Source organism: Schistocerca gregaria, chromosome 6 (assembly GCF_023897955.1).
Source record: "Schistocerca gregaria isolate iqSchGreg1 chromosome 6, iqSchGreg1.2, whole genome shotgun sequence".
Lineage (NCBI taxonomy): Eukaryota > Metazoa > Arthropoda > Insecta > Orthoptera > Acrididae > Schistocerca > Schistocerca gregaria.
In genome coordinates, this window is record NC_064925.1 from 206,393,431 (window position 1) to 206,416,861 (window position 23,431).

Here is a 23,431-nt window from a genome sequence, read left to right on the forward strand (position 1 = left end):
AGTTGGAGTGATACGGGGCTTCTGATACATCTAGATACGACAATAACAGGTGACACGTACGTAAGCATTCTGTCTGATCAACAGCATCCATTCATGTCCATTGTGCATTCCGACGGACTTAGGCAATTCCAGCAGGGCAATGCGACAACTCACATGTCCAGAACTGCCACAGAGTGGCTCCAGAAACACTCTTCTGAGTTTAAACTTTGTGGCTAGCCATCAAACTCCACAGAAATGAACATTATTGAGCATATTTTGGATGTCTTCAGAAGAGATCTCCAGCCCCTCGTAGTCTTACAGATTTATGGAAAGCCTTGCAGGATTCATGGTGTCAGTTCCCTCCAGCACTACTTCAGACATTGGTCGAGGCCATACCAGTTTATGTTGAGGCACTTTTGCGTGGTCGTGGGGATCCTACATGGTATTAGGCTGGTGTACCAATTTCTTTGAACCTTCAGAGTATGAAAAGATACAAAAGGATAAGTTTTGTGGGTGTGAGTAGTGCAGTGTGCTAAAACTAGAACGTATGGAAATGAAGTAGGGTTAAAAAAGTGACCATTGTAGATGGTAGATGGTTAATATACACTACTGACTGAGTACCCAGAACAACCACCTCTGGCTGTAATAACGGCCTTGATACGCCTGGGCGTTGTGTCAAACAGAGCTTGGATGGCGTGTACATGTACAGCTGCCCATGGAACTTCACACGATACCACAGTTCATCAAGAGTAGTGACTGGCGTATTGTGACGAGCAAGGTTTCGCAGGGATCGAATGAAGGGTAGAGCCACGGGTCGTAACACATCTGAAATGTAACGTCCATTGTTCAAAGTGCCGTCAATGCGAACAAGAGGTCAGCGAGACGTGTAACCAATGCCACCCCATACCATCACTGCGGGTGATACGCCAGAATGACGAATACACGGTTCCGATGTGCGTTCACCGCGATGTCGCCAAACACGGATGCGACCATCATGACAATGTTAACAGAACCTGGATTCATCCGAAGAAATGTTTTGCCATTCGTGCACCCGGGTTCGTCGTTGAGTACACCGACGCAGGCGCTCCTGTCTGCGATGCAGCGTCAAGGGTAACCGCAGTCATGGTCTCCGATCAGATAGTCCACGCTGCTGCAAACGTCGTCGAACTCTTGGTGCAGATGGCTGTTGTCTTGCAAACGTCTCCATCTGTTTACTCAGGTATGGAGACGTGTCTGCAGAATCCGTTACAGCCATGCGGATAAGATGCCTGTCATCTCGACTGTTAGTGATACGAGGCCGTTGGGATGCAGCACGGCGTTCCGTATTACCCTCCTGAACTCACCGATTCCATATTCTGCTAGCAGACATTGGATCTCGACCAACGCGAACAACAGTGTCGCGATACGATAAACGGCAATCGCGATAGGCTACAATCCGACCTTTATCAAAGTCGCAAACGTGATGGTACGCATTTCTCCTCCTTACACGAGGCATCACAACAACGTTTCACTAGGCAACGCCGGTCAACTGCTGCTTGTGCATGAGAAATCGGTTGGAAGCTTTCCTCATGTCAGCACGTAGTAGGTGTCGCCACCGGCGCCAACCTTGTGTCAATGCTCTGAAAAGCTAGTCATTTGCATATCACAGCATCTTCTTCCTGTCGGTTAAATTTCGCGTCTGTAGCACGTCATCTTCGTGGTGTGGCAATTTTAATGGCCAGTAGTGTAAACCCAAACCCATCTGGTCCAGTTATGTCTTAGTACAGTCACTAATGACGGAGTAACTCCTGTATTACTCGTAAAATGTTAGTAGGCAGTATAACCAGCGGCGGATAGTTCTTAGTGTTAAGCGCTGGGCGCCGTATTTTGAGAGCGTTTGGCCGGCACGAGGAGCGTCGGAGGCAGAGAGTGGCCGGCTGGTCGGAGGACGGCCGTGTCAGTGCGGCTTCGCTGTGTTGGCAGCGGGCGCTTTTTGCCTCCGTCTCCGGCAGCGGCGCGGCTAATAAGCTAAGCTGCCAGCGACGCGTTTACTCACTGTTCGGGCGTGTGCCAGCCATGGCGCGCTACTGCGCGGTCGTGCTGCTCGTCATGGCCGTGGTGGCCGTCATCTACGTTGTCGTCATGCACCTCGTCTCCTCGTGCGACATCCTGTGCGGTGAGTAGCCGCTGCCCGCTTTCACACCAGCTAGCTGGCGACGGCCTACGTGCAAAGTGATTGTTTTGGTATTCCTCTACACACCTTGTTTCTCCGGGTGCTCTTAGTTTTCTCATTACGAGAGACCACAGTATTTCGGGGTTCAATAATGGCTCTATGCACTATGGAACTCGACATCTGAGGTCATCCGTCTCCTAGATTTCGAACTACTTAAACCTAATTAACCTAAGGACATCACACACAGCCATGCCCGAGGCAGGATTCAAACCTGCGACCGTAGCAGCAGCGTGGTTCCGGACTGAAGCTCCTAAGACCGCTCGGCCACGTCGGCCGGCTATTTCTGGCTGTAGCTCTGCTAGGGAATAGTTTAACAATGATGAATTGCACGACTGCATTAGCTTGTGACGTGGGAATGACGGAAAAACGGACGACGTTTCTTCGATTCCGATCCTAGACACTTCTGTCATTTAAATAAGACATTTTGTATCCTCTAAATAAAATGGAATGCATTCCGCAGATTACATTACATTCGAAGTTAATTTCTTGAGAAATTGTCCAATATACATTGCGAGGGGAAATGAACATTAGTAATAGCACTGAAAAAAAGACAGAACATTCGCTAAGATTGTTGTTGTCTTCAGTCTGAAGACTAGTTTGACGCTACTCAATCCTGTTCAAGACTCTTCATCTCCGAATAACTACTGCACCCTACATCCTTCTGATACTGTTTACTATACCCATTTCTTGATCCTGCTCAAGGCGACTTTTGCCTCGCGTACTTCCCTCCAGTACTTACCTGGTGGTGCCATGATGTCTCAGAATGTGTCGTATCAACAGATCCTTTCTTTTTGTCACGTTCTGCCACTAATTTCTCGTCTCCCCAATTCTGTTCAGGATCTCATTAGTTACGCGATCTGCCCATCCGATCTTCAGCAGTGTTCTGTACCACCACATTTGAAAAGTCTCTTATCTTCTTGCCTAAACTGTCTACCGTCCACTTCCATGCATGGCTACACTCCAAACAAATATCTCCAAAAAAAGGCTTCCCAACAATCAACACTATATTCGATGTGAGCCGGCCGTGGTGGCCGAACGGTTCTACGCGCTACAGTCTGGAACCACGCGACCGCTACGGTCGCAGATTCGAATCCTGCCTCGGGCATGGATGTGTCTGGTGTCCTTAGGTTAATTAGGTTTAAGTAGTTCTAAGTTCTAGGGCGCTGATGACCTCAGAAGTTAAGTCTCCTAATGCTCAGAACCATATATTCGATGTATACAAATTTCTCTTCTTCAGAAACGCCTTTCCTGTCATTGCGTTCATACCCTGTCTACTTCCGCCATCACCAGTTATTTATTAGTGTCTCGTTTCAGATTCTAATTCCTTCAGCTTCATCTCGTTCGTGACAACATTCCATTATCCTAGTTCTGTTACTAATTGGCAACCAATGCTGTACAATCGCAATAAGTCATGAGATATTCATTTCACTCATTTATTAGAACTTGTTATTGCGATTGTACAGCATTGGTTGCCAATTAGTAATATAAAAATGATCGCAGGTCTCAGACTGGATTCTATGTCCTGTATATCATCCTCGTTTTGATTTTGCTAATGTTCATGTTGCATCCTCCTTTCAAGGCTCAATCCATTCCATTGAACTGCTCTTGCAAATCCTCTGCTGTCCCTGACTGAATTACAATGCCATCAGCAAACCACAAAGATTTTGTTTCTTTTCTGATAACTTTAATTTCTACTCAGTATTTTTCTTTCGTTTCCTTTAGTGCTTCCTCAATGTACAGGCTAAATAACATCAGGGACTGGCTACAAACCTGTCTCACTCCGTTCTCAACCACTGCTTCCCTGTCATGCCTCTCGACTCTTATAAGTACCGTATGCATATCTGTTTTTGGCTCTTTTGCTAAAATCTTAAGTTATGATTTCTAATTTTCAGCGCCTTTGTCGAGTAGTTTACATTAACTGCAGGGAAAAGCAGGAGAAGTTTAAATATCAACCTTGTTGAAAGAGTAAAATGAAAAGCGAGTGAGGAGGGGGAAAGGAGGGGGAAGAGACAGAGGGCGTGAGATTTACTATGAACTGTTGTTGTTGCTGTGATTTTCAGTACGAAGATTGGTTTGATACAGCTCTAGAGTCTAGTTTACCCCGTGCAACCCTCTTTATCTCTGTATTACTAGTACAACCTACATTCATTTGAAACAGCTTCCTCTAGGAATATCTTGGTCTCCTTCTAATTTTTGCTCTCACACTTCTTTCCATTACGAAGTTAACTGTTCGTTGATGCCTCAGTATGTTTCCTATGAACCTATCTAGACAAACTGTGCCGCAAAACTCTTTGTGCCGCAACTGAATAAAGAACCTCTTCATTAGTTACTCTATCTAGCCATCTCTCGAGCAACGGTTTCAGAAGCTTCTATTCTTATACCAACTGATTATTGTCAATATTTCACGTTCGTATATGGCTACAGCCAGAAAAATACCTTAAAAAATACTAACACTTAAATTTATATTCGATTTAACAATTTTCTCATTTTCATAAATGCTTTTCTCCCTACTGCAACACAGAATTTAATGTTTTCTCTAGTTCGGCCAACGTCAGTTATCTTACTGCCCAAATAAAAGAATCGTCTATGACTTTTAGGATATTGTTTCCTAATCTAATTTCTTAGCATCTACTGAGTTAATTCGACTACATTCAACTAAAAAATTGTCATTTCACAGCGAAAAGGTGACAGTAAATACAGCTCTATTACGGTAAGTTTCAGTCGACTATAAGACACTTAAAACAGCTTATATGGCGATGTAAAACCTATGGATTCAGTTACCTCAAAATCCATCACTAAGCCACTGTGGTCATGTAATGTATGATGTATTTTATTCTGACACCATATGTGCACAAGTTCTTAGCGGTTTTGTTTTGCAAGTTGCTGTTGCAGTTGCTATTGATTTGTTTATCGATTGGCACCTTTTATTTGTAGTTCACTGTTTCTATTTGAGCTTACATATTGTCATTTTGTCATATGGAGAGAGTGAGTCGAGATGTGAGACCTAGAAAATGAAGTGCCAAGTGGAGAACTCGGAACATTTCCAACATAGTTTTCTGTTTGAGCTGAATAGAGTCTTAACAGCAGGGGAGGGGTCCATAAACGTTTGCGCCATGTATGGGGATAATGTCATTGGATAGAGCACGACAAGAAAATGGTTTTCTCGTTTTAAGGAGTATCGTTTTGACATCAGTGACTCTTAACTTTCAGGGAGATCTTATGGGTTTGAAGAACATGGTTTAAATGGATTCATCCACAATGATCCACGTCATTGTACTCGAGAAATGGCAAATTTGATGAACTGCGATCATTCCACCATCGTCCGACATTTGCATGAAACTGGGAAGGTTTAAAAATAGGGTGTACGTATGCCGCATGCTATAAGCAAAAATCATGATAATCAGCGGGTGGCCATATGTACATCTCTGCTTGCGTGTAATCAAGTTGCTCTTGAACAAAACGGACCGTTCCTATCTTGTCTCGTTATTGGTAGCGAGAAATGGTGTATCTATGCTATTACACTACTGGCTATTAAATTTGCTACACCACGAAATGACGTGCTACAGACGTGGAATTTAACCGACAGGAAGAAGATGTTGTGATATGCAAATGATTAGCTTTTCAGAGCATTCACACAAGGTAGGCGCCGGTGGCGACACCTACAACGTGCTGACATGAGGAAACTTTCCAACCGATTTCTCATACATAAACAGCAGTTGACCGGCGTTGCCTGGTGAAATGTTGTGATGCCTCGTGTAAGGAGGAGAAATGCGTACCATCACGTTTGCGACTTTGATAAAGGTCGGATTGTAGCCTATCGCGATAGCGGTTTACCGTATCGCGACATTGCTGCTCGCGTTGGTCGAAATCCAGTGACTTTTAGCAGAATATGGAATCGGTGGTTTCAGGAGGCTAATACGGAACGCCGTGCTGGATTCCAACGGCTTCGTATCACTAGCAGTCGAAATGCGAGACATCTTATCCGCATGGCTGTAACGGATCGTGCAGCCACATCTCGATCCCTGAGTCAACAGATGGGGACTCTTGCAAGACAACAACCATGTGCACGAACAGTTCTACGACGTTTGCAGCAGTTGGACTATCAGCTTGGAGACCATGTCTGAGGTTACCCTTGACGCTGCGTCACAGACAGGAGCGCCTGCGATGGTGTACTTAACGACGAACCCGGGTGCACGAATGGCAAAACGTAATTTTTTCGGATGAATCCAGGTTCTGTTCACAGCATCATGATGGTCACATCCGTGTTTGGCGACATCGCGGTGAACGCACATTGGAAATGTGTACTCGTTATCACCATACTGGCGTATCTCCCGGAGTGATGGAATGGGGTGTCATTGGTTACACGTCTCTGTCACCTCTTGTTCGCATTGACGGCACTTTGAACAGTGGACGTTACATTTCACATCTGTCACGACCCGTGGATGTACCCTTCATTCGATCCCTGCAAAACCCTACATTTCAGTAGGATAATGCACGACCACACGTTGCAGGTCCTGTACTGGCCTTTCTAGATACAGAAAATGTTCAACTGCTGCCCTGGCCAGCACATTCTCCAGATCTCTCGCCAATTGAAATCGTCTGGTCAATGGTGGCCGAGTAACTGGCTCGTCACAATACGCCATTTACTAATCTTGATGAACTGTGGTATCGTGTTAAAGCTACATGGGCAGCTGTACCTGTACGCGTCAGTTCTAGTATAACATATTTGTCCAATGAATACCCGTTTATCATCTGCATTTCTTCTTGGTGTAGGAATTTTAATGGCCAGTAGTGTATAAGAGACAGAAATGACTGGTTGAGTCCAAACAAAGCAGCAGGTAGAACAGCGACGATGTGGTGTTGTACGAATTGCTTCTCTCTTTATTATCGTCAATTGAGACATCTTGTAGACGTAATCCAAGAACAGCAGCCAAGAAGACTGTATGAAATGATGCAGCTTAACGATAACGCACGCAAACATTCTGATACACACTACAATGGAGTTAGTTTGGGAAGTCATTCAGCACCCACGTTATTCACCTAATCTTGTGCCCTGATATTCTTACTTTTTCCTCTCTTTCTCGAACAATCTTCAAGAAATTTTCTTTCTGGATGAAAGTGCATTTCGAACATGGCACGACGATGTCTTCGCCTCAAAGAACCATTTTACTCCTACGGTCGTTTTAAGAAATTATCCATTATGTTCAAAACTGATCTTCCACGCGTTTTGCCATCTCTGACTGAATTACAATAAACCTTTAAGTTTTTATTTATTCTGCTTGAACTATAATTGCTTTTCCAAATTTTCAAAGGTTTCTTCTACATCTTTCTCGATATGCAGATTGAATAACGTAGCGGATAGGTTACGACTCATCCCCTTCTCAACACTACTGCCTCGTCTTGTCATTGCAGTCTGGTTTCTCTGTAAGTCGTACGTAACCTTTCACGTCCTGTTTTTATCCCAATTACCTTCAGAATTTCAGAGTATGTTCCAAAGCTTTCTCTCTGTCTGGCTCTCTCCCCCTTTTTTTATTTTTTAAGTTTTCGGTCATTGACTTATTTTATACGGCCCGCCATGCACTCCTCTGCTGTGCCAAACTCTTCCTTTCAAAGTATCTCTTGCAGCCTAGGGCTCAATTATTTACTGGATGTATTACAGTCACCGTCTTGTCCTACAGTTTTTACCCTCTATAGTTGCATCTAACACCATGGAGGTTACTCCCTTATGACTTAACACAAGTTTCATCCTGTACCTCCTTTTTTTCACTGTTTTCCGTATGTTGCTTTCTTCGCCGATTCTGCAGAGAAACTCCTCATTCTTTATGTTCATCAGTCCATCTAATTTTCAAGGTTCTTCTGTAGCAGCCAATCTCAAAATCTTCGATTGTCTCCTGTTCCTGTTTTCCCACTGTCTTTGATTCATTACCATACCGTGCTGTGCTCCATACGTACATACTCAGAATTTTTATCCTCAAATTAAGGCCTGTGTTTGATACCAGCAGACTTCTTTTGACAAGGAATGCCCTCTTTGCCTGCGTTAATCTGCTTTTTATTTCCCCCTAGCTTCGTCCGTCGTGGGTTATTTTGCTTCAAAGTGTCATGATTCCTTAACTTTGTATGCTTCATAACAACCAATTTTCATTTTAAGGTTTTCACTGTTCTCATTTCTGCTACTTTACATTATGGTTTTCTTTTTCCGGATTACTCTCAGTCCCATTATACATTCATCAGACTGTTCGTTCCGTTCAACAGAACCTGTACTCCTCCTTCTCTTTCATTGAGCACTGACATATCATCAAAGAATCTTGTCACTGATATCCTCTCACACTGAATTTTAATCCCAATTTTGAATTTTTATTTCCGTCATAGTTTCTTCGATGTGTAGACTGAGCATCAGGGGCGAAAGACTGGATCCCCATCTAACCGCCTTTGAAACCGAAAACTTCGTTCTTGATCTTCCGCTCTTCTTGTTCCGTCTTGATTCTCATAGATATTATGGATTACCCGTCCTTCCCTACAGCTTACCCCTATTTCCCTCAGAATTTCTAACATCTTGCACATTTTTCATTTTCGTATGCACTTTAGAGATCGACAAATCCTATGAGTGGGTCTTGATATTTTTTTCGGTCTTGCTCCCATTATCAACCGTACGTCTGAGCTGCCAGCTGCCTTTTTAATTCCTTCACCTTTCCTAAAGGCCAAGCTCATTTTTATCTAACAGATCCTCAATATTCTTTTACATTCTTCTCTATATTATTCTTGTCAAGAATGGATGCATGAGACCTTAAGCTGATTGTACTATAGTTTTCGCATCTGTCCATCCTTACTGTCTTCGGAATTATGTGGATAACCGAAAGAACCGAAATGCTGATGGTACATGACCAGTGTCATAGATTCTACACACCAACGTGACTAGACGTCTAGTTGTCACTTTCCACAAAGCTTTTAGAAATTCTCATGGAATGTTACTGCATCTATCCCTTATGCCTTACACGATATCAGCTCTTCCAGATCACTTTTCTATTTTGACTCTAATACTGTATCTTCCATATCAACTCCAATGCCTTCATCTATCACGCCAACAGACACGTCCTCTCCATCAGAGAGGCCTTCAGTATAGAAATGTTATAAACGTAATTTTTCAATTCTGCAGCCCATCTCCAAGATAAGTCGTTGGGTCGGTATTGCATCGCTTTTTCCTATATATCTCTGGAGCTCACTCTGATCTTTCCCGAGATAAGCCTCATCCAGTGTACCCATACTTTTATACACTGAAGAGCCAAAGAACCTGGTACACCTGCCAAATATCGTGTAAGGCCCCCGCGCAGAAGTGCCGCAACACGATGTTGGATGGACTCGACTAATGTCTGAAGTAATGCTTCAGGGAATTGACACCACGAATCCTGCAGAACTGACCATAAATCCGTAAGCGTACGAGGGGCTGCAGGTCTCTTTCGAACAGCACGTTGTTTTCAGTCGTCGTTGGCCCCGTTCTTGCAGGATCATTTTCCGGCCGCAGCGATGTCGGAAATGTGATGTTTTAATGGATTCCTGATATTCGCGGTACACTCGTGAAATGGTCGTAAATCTCCACTTAACCGGTACCTCGGAGATGCTGTGCCCCGACATATCCACTGTAGTTTCATGATAAGACGTATCGGGAACAAACCCGTCAACAGCTGTTAGTTCGAGTACAGAAAGTCTTTTACAAATTGTGTCAGCCCTGAAAAGGGCCTTTTAGGTAGGTAAGACAATGTTACTTCAAGCAGGTGCTCGAACTGGCGACCCTCTGGCACGACAAAAGCTTGGTAACGTCGAACGGTGTTTTGATGAATAGCTCTAGCGTTGCCCTGATGAGATTGGTGGCATGTTGAAAGCGATCCATTAATTCCTCTTAGTTTCTAGGTGGTACGCGTCTGGGAGGGTGAACTAGAAGCTTGAAGAATCCCCACAGGCAAAAGTCCGGTGACGTGAGGCCTGGTGATCGCAGGGGCCATGTCCTCTGAGCACTTCTGCCAATTGCCCGACCGTCGAAGAGTTCATTTAAATATCCGCCGCGCACAGTACGACTGTTACGTGCTGGGCGACCCATATTGCTGCAACCACATGCTTAGCCCTATGTCCAGGGGGACATCTTCCAGCTGGCTGGGTAGAGTTTCTTGCAAAAAGTGAAGGTAATTTACCCCAGTAAGTCGGCCCAGTCAGATGGTCACCCACAATGCCTACCCAAATATTGAGCGAAAATCGTTCCTGGTGTCCGTGGACGTACGTGACTTGAGAATTTCCTCTGGCCCAGTAATGAACGTTTCGAGTGTTGTAAAGGCCATTCCGATGGAAGGTGCACTCGTCGGTAAATAACACATGGCGGGGAAGTCGAAATCTCGTGCAACACCGGCAATTCCCTAGCCTGTGTTCATAGTCCACCACAATATTTAGGTCTCGGAAAGGGTGGATACTAAATGGATGCTGATCAACATCCCTCAAAACCTCCCAGCCTAACCGATGTCGTGTCCAATCGCTCGAGTACTTGTCGTAGGTGCTTCCTCGAAGCGCTCGAGAACAATCTCTTCAAATGCAGCATCCCGTAATGTTCGAGGTCTTCCGGCAACACCATGATATCGCGCTAACGAGCCTGTTTCGCCAAGTCACCGGTGAATTGCTGTTAAATGTTTGCGGAAGTGGATGGCGTCTTACTGGGTACCGGTACTCATACAACCGTCGAGCTTCATACGCATTACCGTCGGTTAGTCCATAAACAAAAACCATACTGTGCCACCATGCTTACTGTATGACTAAATAGCAGGTGACGAGTGTGTTCCCCAAAGTGAAGCTAACGTGGGAATGCCTCTGACATGAACTGGAGACAAACTACAAGAGCTATTCGGCACGTGCACGTATCACGTCGGGGCAATGACGGGGCGAGGGACGTTTGTATGTGTGAATCGACAACCATAGCACTGCCCGTCAACCGACGAACGGCAGCAGGGCACACCCATGGCCAATAGGAGCGCGTGGCGCCAAGTTCCTGTAGTTTAGAAATGCGCGTAGTCAACCTACACCACATCAGTAATTTTGGTTCCTACTGGCATCAGATATCCAGGATTAAAATTTCGTGACACAATTTTTCTTCACCCTGTATAACCGGGGGACTAAAACCTCAATGTCTTCTCAGTGCTTTGGATGATTAGCCCACTATGGCGACACACGTGTTACAGAATAAAGGATTATTCAATCTATTTTTAATACTGTAATTTTAGAAACTAAGTTTTTTATTTACTGTCTTCTTCCAATTAGTCGTTATGTATTTATATCAACAAATATATAACGCTCCATTCAGCTTCTTGTTATCTTGATCAGTAAATAATTTTACCTTACTTTCTTAAATGTTTTATCAAACTTCAGTTTTTTACCGACAACTTTAAATTTTCGAAACTTATTTTGAACCACACTTCATTATTATCCAGTTTCACAAAACACCGGGTTGGCGGTTAAAAATAAAATGAGGTATCTTCTAACAAAGTGGACAGCGCGTTTCTCAGTCGCTTACAGCACTGCAGATCTGGGTTGATATGCCTTCACAACTTGAGCATAGAAATTCTCAAGGATGCAGTTGATTCAGTGCTGACTGAAGCAGTGCCTATAACTTCCACGACGGTATCCGTATAACTTGTCACCCTCCTCGGTTGTTGTGTTACGGTAAGACTTTCCTTTCTCCCTTAATCTTTGGAAGAGTCTTGGAAATAAAGAGATGCGGTGGATGTCTGCTAATTAGGTACCTGGTCCCATATAGTTCATCAGCTTCTCTACAGTTTCCATCTGCTCGACCGCATGTGAAAATCAAGTCTACTAGTTCCGATTTCGGTACAATGCCGGTTCACTGGGACTGATCGACTACACACTTAATCTTTCAAACACGATCTACACAGTCTTACAGACGCTTACATCAAGAGTGAACACGCAATAACCACTCGATACACACTGCACTGGTGATATTTCTTGTCCCCACTACTCATTCGGCTACACGTTGGTCCTACTTCTTTAGGCAACAATGTCTGTCAATTATTTTCATGTTACATGAATTATAATTGAAATCTCTTACTACGACGTGGAACGTATAATCTGCAATTGTAAAACATTTTCTCTGTGAAGAACATATGGCAAAATACTGCCCATTTACATGATTGTCCTTAGGTTAATCTTAAACCATAACTAATTTTGGTGATTTTCGCTTCATGTTCAAACATGTTCATAATAAATTAGATTATTACATTGTACAAATGACCAGCCTTTCCAGAGCAGGGCTCTTTATCTCCAGCTGATACGTTTGTCATTTCCCATTGTATCTGAAAGTTTGGATTGTCGTCATTGTTACTGTCTGATTAATCAACCGAGTACGTGTTTCGGCGAGTACATCTTGAAGTCCTTTGCAACTTCATTGCGAAGCACATGGAGGTAAACGTCTAAACACTGCAACGACGTATCCACAGTCTTTCCGAAAATTGTTGATACTAGTCTTTCGAGTCGCAGCCTCGACGCGTGAAGGGAGGGCAAACCACGTTGTCTCATCAGTACTTGGTACTGTTTTATAGTGATCGTAGCTACCTTGCTGTGTTATAGGATATGCTACGGTGCTTCCTCGGCAATACACTTTCTGTGCAATCAGACGGCGTCGTTTTTCTATTCTTTTCTAGTCACGGCTCATTCTTATTCGTGACATCAATGATTCGATATTGTTTAATGAGCCGTACTGTGGTGTTTACAAAAGCATGAGTTTCGAAATCTTGCGCGAAATTACTATTTTTTCGTACTAGATACATAAGACGCTGTTCGATCACCATAATATATATAATATTTTAATGCATATTGAAAGTTACATTCGCGAAGTATCTCACCGATACAGAAATGAAACTAATTACGGCGAAAAAGGGCGGTGATATCGCTGCCCATAGCGACAATTATACATGTTCGCTAGCCTTTTAGATAGAGGTGTAATAATTAATAGGACGGGACACAGTTATAATGTAATGATGATTATTTATTTATTTATCCCGTTTACCTGAACGTACCTATTATAAGCCTGTTAGTGAGTCTTAGTGTAGAAATCTGTTAAATACAAATGTAAACAACAATATAAGCATTAGATAAATGACACAGTATAGCAGTTGGGTGTTGAGCAACTTGAATATTCTGTGTTCCAGATAACATTGTAAGGAGCATCAAAAGCACCACATTCAACTGGAATGCAGCTTTCTACCGGGCATGATTGAGCATGTTGTTAAATATGAGAACAATGAACTGATTATGGATAAGTGCATGGAGGTTGATGATAGAGGTACGTCTGCGGAGTTCAATATCAAGATTGTCGACTGAAACACGCTCATAAAACACTTAGCGAGCTCTTTACACTGGCTTTATATCGAAAGTTTGAAGAAGATTTGCTGCACCAGGTGGGGTCGTTGTTACCTATATAAGTTTATCTGGAATTACGAACAGATCTTGTTGATGGGCTGAAAATGGATCTGGGACCAAACAAGGTTTTGTTCCGACTTTGGGAGAGAGACAATTATCCCGCCATTGTTCAAGAATATGCTGGTCCACTTTCCCTGATTCTGAAGCCGTAATGTATGCGTTCGGAGGTCGGTTCATTTTCTTTTGCACAAGATGACTAAACGTTCCTCTTGGTTCACGGAAGACAGTGAGTAACGGAGATAAAAGTATACCCTCCACGGAAATAATTTTCTGAATTCTACACGACAATGACGTTCCAGACGCTGATTGCGATCCAACAATCGTGTCTCGTTTACCCATTCTAGATAGAGTGTGGTGTCTGTGAATTTCCGGACTGAGCAGTATTTGAAATTTTAGCTGAAGAATTATTAGAATGATGGCGTCGTTGAATTCAATACCAAAAGCAATCGCAGAATTCTCTACCCCTTCTTACACTTGAGCATGTTTGTACGTTACTAAATGCTTAATTTTGCGACTCACAATCCTGTGAATTCCCCTAAAATTCCGCACATTGCGAGATCCAGCTTTGAAATCCGTCAGTCTAAGTCATTTCCATTCAAACGCCTTTTATCACATTATGCGCAGCCTTGTAAATAACCCTTGCCTCTAGAAAAGTAGACCATACGTACTCTGGTATGACCTTAAGTTTCTCGAGTTTTGTTCCTTGTTGTTCACAATATCTCCGATAACGAAATTTCAATCACCAGCTTTCTATTCCAAATACGAAAATATTTTGTTGACAACCACCTACGTAGGGTATGATGACCATAATAATATAAGAGAAATCAGAGCTCGAACGGAAAGGTTAGGTTTTTCCCTTTTGCCACGTGCCATTCGAGAGTGGAATGATGGAGAAGTAGTAAGAAAATGGTTCGATGAACCCTCTGGCAGCCACTTCAGTGTGAATTGCAGAGTAACTATGTAGATGTGGAAAAGAGCACGACCTGTTATCCAAGTGGTGTAGGAAACTTAGTTGTGTAAAATACTCTTGTAGGTAACTGTTACACACATTCTAAGGCAAAAAAATGACGCACAACGAAGGAATTATACGAGTGAGACGGAAATCGGTATGTGTGACGTAAATGCACAGAAAAACAAATGATTACAGTTTCATAGAAACTTGTTGTTTTATTCAAGATAAAGAGCTGCACAAATTGAGAAAGTCAGTAAAACGTAGGTCCATCTCTGTCCCATATGCAAGCGGCTCTTAGGCATGGCATTGATTGACAGAGTTGTGAGATAGCCTCCAGAGGCATATCGTGCCAAATTCTGTTCAACTGGTGCATTAAACCGTCAGAATCCCGAGATGGTTGGGGGGTCCTACCCATAATGCTCAAAATTCTCCCAACTGGGGACAGATCCGGGGACCTTGCTGGCCAAGATCTGGTGTGGCAAGCACGAATACATGCAGTAGAAACTCTAGCCGTGCGCGGTCGGGCGTTATCCTGCTGAAAAATGAGACAAAGAAAATCTGCTATGGAGGGCGCCGGGTAACAACCAAATTGATCCTGCTGTGAAATGAAGTGACACCCCGGACCATCACTCCTAGTTGTCCAACGGCATGACGAACGACAGCCAGGTAGGTCTCCCACTGCTATCTGGGGCGTCTCCAGAAGTCTTCACCCTGGAGTCTCATTTGCAGGAGTATAATTGCCTTCAGTGATGAGTTCCGTTTCGAATAAGCCGATGACCAGCGTTAAGTGAAGTAGATGAAGAGGAAAGCGACACTGCAAGCCCTGTATTTGGTTTGATAAAGAAACTTGAAGGAGCCACTACCACTGAAATCCTAGAGAATGAGGAACTGATGCAAATGCCTTCCAAGGAGATTACTGATATCGAACCAATTTATGAGCCTTTTGCTGATGATGTAGCTAATGACTATGTACGTTTCGACTATATCAAGAAGGTGAGTAAAAAAAAAAAAAAAAGCTGGTCACTGAGAACAATCACGCATCACTTCAGAAGGGATTTTCGCATTTGGAATAGAAAGCTGGTGATTGAAATTTCGTAAATCTCGCCTTAAAGAAAACCGTCTGTGTTTTAATGACTGCCACCCCAACTCGCGTAGTATATGACACTCTCACCTCTATTGCGCGATAACACGAAACGAGCTGCCCTTCTTTGCAGTTTTTCGATGTCCTCCGTCAATCCTACCTGGTAAGGATCCCACACCGCGCAGCAATATTCCAGCAGAGGACGGACAAGTGCAATGTAGTTTGTCTCTTTAGTGAGTTTATCGCATCTTCTATGTGTTCTGCCAACAAAGAGCAGTCTTTGTTTCGACTTACCCACAATATTATCTAAGTGGTCTATGTGGATTTTCCAACTCAAGTTGCTTGTAAATGTAATTCCTAGGTATTTAGTCGAATTGACAGCCCTTAGATTTGTGCGATTTATCGTATAGCCAAAATTTATCTGATTTCTTTTAGTACCCATGTGGACGACCTCGCACTTTTCTTTGCTTAGTGCCAATTGCCACTTTTCGTACCATACAGAAATTCTCTCTTGATCATTTTGTAATTGGAATTGATCGGCTGATGATTTTACTAGACAGTAAATTATAGCTTCATCTGCAAACAATCTAAGGGGGAAGGTAAGATTATCACCTAGATCAATTATGTAAATCAGGAACTGCTGAGGGCCTATGACACTACCTTGCGGAACGCCAGATATCACCTCTGTTCTACTCGATGATTTCCGCCTATCACAACCAACTGTGACCTCTCTGAGAGGAAATCACGAATCCAGCCACACAAGTCAGACGAAACTCCATATGCACGCAATTTGATTAATAGTCGCTTTATTTTTAAAAAAATTGCACGTTTACAGCGAATCTGGTACTACATTTTACACACAGTCGCACTGGTCAGTACTTGTTTACTGAATTCGAAAGCCACACTTTAGTAATTGATGAAGCTCATTTGTTAATTTATATTAAGACGTTTATACGAAAGAAATAAAAACTTTTGAAAAGGAACAGAAATGAGTAAGTGAGACAACAAATAAAAACTTTTGAAAAGAAACAGAAATGAGTCAGTGAGACAACAATTTCGGCCCATTTATATCATGTTAAGTTGCAATAAAATATGAATGAGATACAGCACTTATGAGTGGTGGTCATAGACACAATATAAGTTGTGTCATTGTAAAAAGATATTCTTTTTGCTTCACATGAGTGATTACGTCTGAGTTCACTTTTAAATTTGGTTTTGCTGTATTTTTGGCTTCCCTTAGGTCGATAACCCGTAAAGATATGGACCATAAAAACCCAATAGGCATATAATATGGCTACTAATTTGTCCATTAACTTACTCAGTATGCTTTCAACTTTTACAGTAAATGAAACTTGCCACTCCAGTCGCTCGCCAGTGAACCAGTATAAACTGCTTGCTATTGGCACTGGACGCTCTTCCGCGTGCTAATGAAATAATCATGTCCCTCGTTAAGTGAAACCCACTTTCAGTTGTTGCACTGTGGTCGGCGGGTGCCAGTTCTGCAATCCATAGCCTTTAGACGAAACTTCCTGAAATTTTCCATTCGTATCGCAAAACAGAAGAGTTTAGCCAGTTTACTAAAGCGGGAAACGGTACTACCGATCATTTCTTACAGGTTAATGACATGCAAGGAGCCGTTAATCAGACTAATTCTCTTCCCTTTTCCCTTTTTCTCTCCCTTTTCTCTTCCCCTCATTCTATTCTTCTCAGTATTGCACTTCTCCTTTCTCACACAGATCCATTCATTGTTGTATCCTTTTAACCCTCTCTCCTTCCATATTTCATACCTGTGTAATGTTATCAATACACTGATGAAATTTCTTGTTGACTGATAACCGTTTATGATCTTCTACAGTTAAAGAAGCAAGTAACATGATAAAATCTTTATATTTTGCCTTGTTTATGCCTTATATAAGCTGATGTCGCTGTTTATTCGCGTTATTCATCACTGTATGTTAGCTTCATTTGGAGGCCTATCCTCTGTCATACGTTTCTTACTTGTACACCTCCGTCTACAGTAAAAGAAACAAGTTATGCCTCCTCTCCGACAACGATTTTCTATAATCTTTTTTCTTACAAATTTATGTCCAGCTTTTTAACAGTAGCAACGCTGCTGCAGAGCTTCGAAATGTTTCTTTTGTTGCCACATTATTTAAGATGACTACTTCTTCATAGTTTTGGGGTCCATCTCTAAAAACGTGGTTCTAAAATCCACAGCAAGGTCTGCTAAAAAGAAATCCCACTAATATTCTGTCTCAGATAAGATTTAGGAAAACAGGGGAAACAGGGCTTGTTGTGTAGCATCCTGTTGATATCGAGTGATTCCGAGTGATTCCTAAGTGTCTCACTGAATTTCGCGAGCGATTCCGGAGCAGCTGAACTGTTTTAACCTGCCTTTTACTCCATTCTTTCTTCTCCCCTGCAGATGCATTGAGTAAGACTGCTCCCAGTGGGCCATAATCCTGAAAACCTAGCCAATTTCACAAAATATGCTACAATGCGGCCAAAAACGGATATAATGGGGTTTCTGACCCTTCTAATAGCTATTCTTATGTCAAAAATTGAAGAATTCAAAATGCCGGATCCAACAGGACGCAATCAATTAATGAAGTGACCAAATATAGTTTCGTTGAACATTTATTCTTTTTATGGTAAAAAGTATTACAAAACTGCTCTATTATTGTCTTTATTACAGAAAAGGCATATAAATAACAAGAACAGATTTTTTTATTATTCTTATTCTTTTTGTACTTCTTGTTCTTCATCTTCATTTCCTTTTTTAGCATCCTGAGCATCTGATTCCTCGTAATCCTCTGTAGCAGGTACAAAGAGGGCAGTACTTGTCATAGTTTTAATATATTTAAAATATATTTTCATACTTAGTAACTACATTTTTATTTGGTAGTAGCTTATTAGCAATATTATAGACGTAGCAATTGTATTGTTATTTCTGATATGTATTTAGTTCGTATTTCAGTAAAATATTAAATTCTGTTTTCTCAATGTAAATAACGCCTCTGTGCAACTGTCGCTTAAAAGTGGCTCAAACCTGGAGTTGCGGATAGTAGTTGAATTTTAAGGTTGATTCGCAAAGATAACAGTACATACTTACGGACTGAATGAAAAAGAAGTCGGAATGTCGTGGAATCTAAAACTTATCTCTTCTTTTCGCTCGCGTTTTACGTTTTTTTCTCTTGTATTTCGGTAAGAAGTTAATCAGCAAAAACCAGTTGTTAGTTAATAGTTAGATAACGAATTATATGTTCTAAATTAGGTACATATATTTTGGAATAGCTTCCATTTAAAAAACTTCGGTTTGGTTTCGCAGAAAAAACAATCATTCGAACGAAATTCAACCTTTGGGAGAAACAGCTGGCCGCGTATAAACCGGTATTCAGTAGTCTCAACATAACTATAGCCAACCTATAAACCAATCTTCTTAACTCCGAACATTTTTTCGGTTATTTATGGCCACTTTTTTGGCATTCTGACCCTATGTGCGGGACTGTGGTTTAAGACATCAGTCTCTTTTTAAGGCATGAAAATGCAGTAAATGAAGAAGGCGAAAACGAATAGAAAAGCCTCAAAAATGAGATCGAGAGGAAGTGCAAAATGGCTAAGGAAGTATGGCTAGAGGACAAACGTAAGGAGGTAGAGGCATATATTACTATGGGTAAGATAGATACTGCCTACAGGAAAATTAAATAGATCTTTGGAGAAAAGAGACCCACCTGTACGAATATAAAGAACTCAGATGGAAAATCAGTCCTAAGCACAGGCGGGAAAGCAGAAAGATGGAAGGAGTATATAGAGAGTCAATACAAGGGCAATGTACTTGAGGACAATATTATGTAAAAAAGGGCCCCGGGAATAGACAACATTCCATTAGAGCTACTGATAGCTTTGCGAGAACCAGCCGTGACAAAACTCTTCCATCTTGTGAGCAAGATGAATGAGACAAGCGAAATACCTTCGGACTTCAAGAAGAATATAATAATGCCAATCCCAAAGAAATTAGATGTTGACAGGTGTGAAAATTACCGAACTATCAGTTTAATAAGCCACGGCTGCAAAATACTAACACGAATTCTTTACAGACGAATGGAAAAACTGGTAGAAGACAAAACCTGGAGAAGATCATTTTGGATTTCGTACCAATGTTGGAACACGTGAGGCAATACTGACCTTACGACGTATCTTAGAAGATAGATTAAGGAAAGGGAACCCAACGTTTCTATCATTTGTAGAGTTGCAGAAAGCTTTTGACAATGTTGACTGGAATACTCTCTTTAAAATTCTGAAGGTGGCAGGGGTAAAACATAGGGAGCGAAAGGCTATCTACAATTTGTACAGAAACCAGATGGCAGTTATAAGAGTTTAGGGGCATGAAAGGGAAGCAGTGGTTGGGAAGGGAGTGAGACAGGGTTGTAGCCTATCGCCAATGTTATTCAGTCTGTACTTTGGGCAAGCGGTAAAGAAAACAAAATACAAATTCGGAGTAGGAATTAAAATCGATGGAGAAGAAATAAAGAGTTTGAGGTTTGCCGATTACATTGTAATTCTGTCAGAGACAAGAAAGGACCTGGAAGAGCAGCTGAACGGAATGAACAGTGTCTTAAAAGTAGGATACAAGAAGAACATCAACAAAAGCAAAACGAGGATAATGGAATGAAGTCAGGTGATGCTGAGGGAATTAATTTATGAAATGAAACACTTAAAGTAGTAGATGAGTTTTGCTATTTAGGGAGCAAAATAACTGATAATGGTCGAAGTGGAGAGGATATAAAATGTAGACTGGCTCTGGCAAGGAAAGCGTTTCTGAAGAATAGACATTTGTTAACATCGAGTATAGATTTAAGAGTCAGGAAGTCTTTTCTGAAAGTGTCTGTATGGTGTGTAGCCATGTATTGAAGTGAACCACGGACGACAAATAGTTTAGACAAGAAGAGAATAGAAGTTTTCGAAATGTGATGATACAAAAGACTGGTGAAAATTAGATGGGTAGATCACATAACTAACAAGGAGGTACTGAATAGAATTGGGGGAGAAGAGGAAATTGTGGCACAACCTCACTGAAAGACGGGACCTATTGAAGTACACGTTCTGAGGCATCAAGGGATCACCAATTTAGTATTGGAGGGAATCATGGAGGGTGAAAATAGTAGAGGGAAACCAAGAGATGAATATACTAAGCAGATTCAGAAGTTCTAGGTTTCAGTAGTTACTCGTAGGTGAAGAATCTTGCACAGGATAGAGTAACATGGAGAGCTGCATCAAACCTTTCTCTGGACTGAAGACCACAACAAACAATAACTTCAAGGGCGCTTTACAAGAGGTGTAGCTTATTTCGTGTTGTATGCTTGACTAATCCGAGTCTGAGCCCTGATTTAATCATCTCAGCTTCGACGGGATGTTTAACCCGATCTGTAAATTCTTTTTGTGGGCACGCCGCAGCACCATTAACATTTTGAGAAGTGTTAGTTTGGGAGATGGATGACCTGTACCAGATAAAACGTTTCTGGGAAGAAACTTTCGCTTCCAGCAGCGTAGGTTTCTGTTGTTTATGCTCTTGCCGGCTTTGTTCATAGAAACTGCTCTTCTGCCAAATTGAACTTGGTGCTTTATTAATATCGGAGTCTGCATCATGGGCTAGTGCAGGCAGCGCTCCGTCACATGTGGCTTTCCCGTGACGTTCAGCGACTGCCTATCAGGTTTAACACTCCAACACATTTCCCTCGCTGTCCTCTATTTCTTACAGGCCCTGTCGCGATGCTGGGGATGTTTTATCACTAAGACTTTACTGTGTCTTTAATATGGTTTCACTTATTTAACCCACTTATTGGATCAGCGTCAGTGATCCTAAGGCAATTAGCAATTATAACAATTATGACTAGGGGTTTAACACGGAAACTTAGGAAATTTAAGGAAATATTTTTACTTCGCACTAATGTCAGGATACGAATTACAGAATATCTGAGCAGTCAGTATCAAATAGTCAGTGATGAGGACGAAGACGTGGACCAAAAATTAAAAAAAAGTTCAAATGCGTCATTCAATATGCCTTCGACAAGTGAGTTCCGAGCAGGGTCTTAACGAGTGGGAAAGATCTACCGTGGTTTAAAGACAGAAACTAACTGACAAACAAAAGCTCAACGAAACCAAACTGAGCGTAAGGAGAGCAATGACAGAACCGTTCACTTACTTTGAAAGTGAATTTTTGTCGGCCGACCTGAGTAAAACCCCTAAAGGCTTGGCGACCCCGGGGTCCTGAGCTGGGGACTGGTCTGCGCCGCCAGTGTCCTGTCACCGTAACCCCCGAACATGCTTCAGCGACCACCGTACGGCGCGGCGGTGAAATGTTGTGTGCTGCGGGGAATGGTAATCTTGGCTTGACCGCCTGGATTGCGAGGAAGGCCAACCTCTATAAAAACCCCTCAATCTTTCGGTGTGGTCCGCGCCTAGAAGATGCATGGCTGTTGGGGTGGAACAGTCGCAAGCGGGCAACCTCTGGGGCACCTGCCGCACCCCAGTTGTATAAGGCTTACTCAGGCACGCGGGGCTCTGTCTGAGCGGACTTTTAGTTCCCTAGCTGCTCGTGGGACCGCAATGGACCCTTCGACCTCTACATTTCCCCCTACCAGTGGCTTGGGTGGGCCGCTGGTAGGAAAACACACCCAATCGAAAAAGCGGCTACGCGCTGCGAGTCCTCCAGCGCCTGGTGTTGCTAGAGATTTAACAGAATGTAGTAACGGAGCACATGCTGATAATCAGAATGTGTTTTTGATTATTAAAAGGAAGGAGGGTAGCTTTGAGAGGGTTTCTCCCTTTTACATCAACAAGGGTCTTGAGGGAATTGCAGGAACACTGAAATCTGTAAAGCGACTGCGCAATGGGACTCTGTTAGTTGAAACTTCTAGTTCCCGTCAAGTCGCTGCCCTTCGGAAAGCAAATTGTCTAGGAGAGTACGCTGTCGAGACCGAGCTCCACTCCACTTTGAATTATAGTAAGGGTGTTGTGACGTGTAGGGACTTGGTGGATATCCCCATAGACGTGCTAAAATCTGAGTGGGCTGACGAAGGAATTGTTGACGTGCAGCACATTATGAAACGAGTCAATGGGGACCTCGTCAAATCTGACTCGTTTATTCTCACATTCAGTTGCCCGAGACTCCCGGAGCATGTTAAAGCGGGGTTCTTACGTTTGCCCGTACGGCCATATTTCCCCAACCCAATGCGCTGTTTTAAATGTCAGCGCTTTGGGCATACTACGTTGGGGTGCAATGGGATAGCCACGTGTGGTAAATGTGGTCAGCCTGCCCATGACGGAGCCGATTGTTCATCGCCTGTGAAGTGCGTGAATTGCTCTGGGAGTCACCCTGTCTGGAGCCGGATCTGCCCCATCTATCTCGAAGAGCGGAAGGTACAGGAGATTAAAACATCTAAGCGCATCCCCTATGGTGAGGCCAAGAAGATCTTTAAGGCCATGCAACCTCCTGTGTTTTCAACATCTTTCGCTTCCGCTCTCAAAAAACCGGTACAACTGGCCACTGTTGCTACACAAACGGAGGTTGCTAGTGTTAGCACTAAATCCTGCGTTTGCCAGTGCACTTGTGCTGCTGCGGTTGTTTTGCAATCTGCGGCTCTCCCCGCTACATCGGACAAGGCCGTGGTTGCTGACATTGAGGTACTTCCAGCCTCCCCCCATATGGCGCCTTCTGCCCAGGCGAGTCAACCTCCAA

At 42.7% G+C, this 23,431-nt stretch overlaps 1 long non-coding RNA gene across 1 annotated transcript in view; it reads left to right on the forward strand.

Moving 5' to 3' along the window:
* The first annotated feature begins 2,003 nt into the window (after positions 1 to 2,003).
* Positions 2,004 to 23,431, forward strand: part of LOC126278476 (uncharacterized) — a 211,573-nt gene continuing 190,145 nt past the window's right edge. Inside the window, exon 1 of the long non-coding RNA XR_007550708.1 lies at positions 2,004 to 2,134. This is a non-coding gene — a long non-coding RNA (uncharacterized LOC126278476). The remainder of the gene's footprint in view (positions 2,135 to 23,431) is intronic.